The sequence below is a fragment of the Nelusetta ayraudi genome, unplaced genomic scaffold (genome assembly GCF_046127955.1).
Source record: "Nelusetta ayraudi isolate G7.1 ecotype Tasmania unplaced genomic scaffold, CSIRO-AGI_Nayr_v1 ptg000002l, whole genome shotgun sequence".
NCBI classification, from domain to species: domain Eukaryota; kingdom Metazoa; phylum Chordata; class Actinopteri; order Tetraodontiformes; family Monacanthidae; genus Nelusetta; species Nelusetta ayraudi.
This window is the reverse complement of record NW_027466052.1, coordinates 12,363,604-12,367,285: the sequence shown is the minus strand read 5'-3', so window position 1 is coordinate 12,367,285 and position 3,682 is coordinate 12,363,604.

Sequence of the window (3,682 nt, the reverse complement as noted above, 5' to 3'; positions counted from 1 at the left end):
CTCACACCTGCAACACATGCGTGCTGAAACAGAAGCAGGGCCACGTTCACCGTCCTGTCAGAAATCTTAGAGGCCATAATCATTTTATTTTTCAAGAATGGACTTCTGACCATTCTAATATCGCGGCTCGGCATTAACGGTGTGTCGCAGGTGATGTTCTAGCGCTCACTTGCATCCGCTGAAGCTGCTGCATCTCGCAGTGAGGTGAGCAGAATGTGACTGGATGAGCAGGGGAATTACGGACTGGGATTTACACAGTGACGTGTCAAAACGTGTCATGTACCTTTTGGGCATTAAAAATGCAAGTTACCCATGTTGCCACAGGCACGGACAATCCTCGCACCTGAAGAGAAGCTGTCTTTTGAACTTAACTCAAAACAAAAAAAGAAAATCCAACATGCGTGTTTCAGTTTCAGTGCCTGCTGGGTGATTCATCGGTTGAGGAAATCAAAGTTCATTGTTGCTTGTTAAGTGCAAGGGTTTCTTTCTTTATATCCTCTTTTCCCCATTTTTTTTTTTTAACAGTAAAATGCCTCATTAGCTCACAGTGGCGTATCCACTATGCACTTTGTAACAACATGTTGAGTCATGGTCCATCTTATCTCCCGTAGTCGGTGTCATTTCTCAGTCGTCTGGTGCCACTAGCTATACCACATGCATTGCAACACAAAAGACCAAAGCAAAAAACAAAAAAAAACAAAAAGCTCAAACATAAATTGCTTCAACAGGTCATTGCGTCACATCTCCGGCTGTTAAGATAAACATGCTTTGTTCTGGCTTCATTATAACATCAATGGTTTGGATGTTTTTGTGAACAAACACTTGCAAAGGCATTCTAACTTTTTTAAGAATTCATGGTTGTATGTTTTGGGTGGAAGGTCGGCGTCGCCAAGAGACCAACACAATCACTGTTGTTCCGTCTCCTCCTGTCCCGCTCACAAACAACCTGGATAGTAAAAACAGCTGTTCAGGCACACAGTGCTCGAGGATGCAAAAGCAAAAATAATATCTACACGGCGCAACAGAAATATTGTTAGAATTCTAAGTTTGTCCTTCCAACACAATAGATATGAAATTTTAGTTTGGGGCCACAATTATTCTATATTACATATTAGAAGAAGCAGCAGGCTCATCCTTCACCGAGCTTAAACTGTCAACATCAAGACTAAACTAAATAAATGCCACTTTTTTTTGACAGGGTCGCTTAGGCTTCGTATTACAATTACACAGAGAGAAAATGTTCAATGTTAACATTTCAGTTTTATATTAAATTAGAAAGAAGTGGGGCTGCCTGAGTGCTTGGACATTATTCCATTATTTGTTATTTGCACACACAGTATAGCACAAAACTAAAGGCGCAGTGTGTAATATTTTCAAAACCCATTGGCCTGTGTTTTAAATAAACTAACTAAAATAAATATTTATATTTAAAAAAAAAAAAAAGAAGTAATTACTTACATGTGGACCATACATTACTTACTATATACAAATAGATCTACACAGTGGGCCTATTGAATTACTTAATGAGAAGTTTATTTGTAGTGATATAAAAATTACACATTTCAACATATTCAATATTTTGAGGCTGCGACAAACTGGTTCAGTTACTAATATTCATACATACGTACATGCATACATACATACATACATACATACATACATACAGTACATGTAGATAGCATTGCAGCTTCCTGATGTGCTGCTCTCTCATACAAACATTGTTCAGGAAGCTGTTTTTGGCTTATTTTGAACTAAACTGACACTTAAGTTCTTTGGTTTCTCAATTAACTGCTTTTGTTGTTTCAACTCATGTCATTTAATGTCATGTCATGCCAGGTAATGCATTTGTGTGTGTGTGTGTGTGTGTGTGTGTGTGTGTGTGTGTGTGTGTGTGTGTGTGTGTGTGTGTGTGTGTGTGTGTGTGTGTGTGTAAAATCTATTTTTGATTTGATATTATACACACACTAGCTAGCCCTGGAGTGGGTAGCCGTGTGTAAATAAGAATTGAGTTGACAAAGTGCAGTTTAAACATCACCGTCAGGCAGCAGCAGCAGTATAAAGTTCCACTGAAGGAATTCCAAGTTTAGAGAGTTACTTTTTTTTGTTTGTTTTTTTTTTGTTTGTTTTTTTGCAACAATGCTGCAGCAGTCAGTCGTCTGGTTTTTGTCTCGGCTCTTGTCGCTCGGAGAAAGCAAGCAGTGAACAGATACATCATTGTTTAAATTTTCATTATTAGTCTGCAGCTCTGGAAACCTCATTTTGTCCTTCCCAAATCCCTCCCACCTTGTGCCAAATGACAAAGCAACTCGACAGAGGCTGCTGTGGCTGTAAGTAGGCCAGAGTTGGGTAATTGCTCATGCCGGCGATTACCACATAGGATATTTATTCTCGGTTGCCACGCCGTGTTGCAGTTATTGCATTTAGCTTGAACTCTCAACATTTACTTTTTTTTTTTTTCCTTAAAATATCACTCCTCTGTAGTTCTAGCTTCACTCTTGCTCTGTCTGTGGATGGGGTCGGGAATTCCTTTCTTTTAGAGCGCAGCCCTTTGACACTTTCTTAGCTTCACAGAGGGGAAAAAAAAAGGTGACTTACAAGTAATGACGCCTTAATAGATGTGTGGTTTGGTTCTTTTGAGGGAAACAGTCACTGTTGAACGCACTTTGTACAGAGATATACTTAGAGTTAATACATATTTTAGTTATTAACAAAACGTGCTGCAGATATTTTAGTTTACCCAGCGTATCCGCCCTGGGCCACGAAAAAATACATTTTGATACAACATATTTATTTTTGGTGTATTCATTCATGGCTTTTAATTGTATGATAACTTTACGGAATGCCATTAATAGTATTTAAGCTTCTTTCTTTTTTTTGTTACATTAGCACCTCAAACTAAACTATATTTCGCTCACCAAACTGTCTGGCAACATGGCTTTCCCCCCTGTGTTCATATGCATGAGTGAGCCCCCTGCTGGCAGAAAATCAGAAACACTGATCATGTGCACCTTTTACATCATCATGTGCAATATTATTAACATTTGGCACGAACATTGCTGTGTAACAGAGCGGTCCTTTACGCTGTGATGCAGAGAGGATGACGATTAGTCGCTCCTCGTTGCTCCTGCTATTCAGAATTACTTTTATTTTTATATGTAAAAGAGAAGAATTAAAGTGAAGGGTTTAAGTTTTTATGTAAAGTTTTTATGGTGAAATGAAGATGTGTGTGTTTTTTTTTTTTTTTTTTAGACACTTTATCCATCAGTAAAGTGTTTGATGGGCCCTGCAGGGACACCTGCCACCGGAGGGAGTCGAGAGGCCGTGACAGTTGTGACGATGATTGTGAATAAAAAACGGTTCGCTTGTAAAAAAAAAAAACAAGTGTGACATTAGAAAGAGGGAACTCTTGGAAATATTTTTGAATGGCGGCGTTCATCAAGTAAAAAAAAAAAAGTAAATAAATAAAAATGTTTTCTCATTTTCTCGTAGATATGCAAAAGCGTTGACTGTGTGCACGTCTACAGCCGACGCATATGTTCACGACGACGCAATTCATCTCAGTGTGTCGAAAGTGAAATTTTGACACGTTTGTTTGCCACATCGGTCTCTAATTGATTTAATGAATGTGTCACGTCTGCAGGTGTGTTTTGCTTGTTGGTCTCTTGCCGCATTGAAAAGTCAG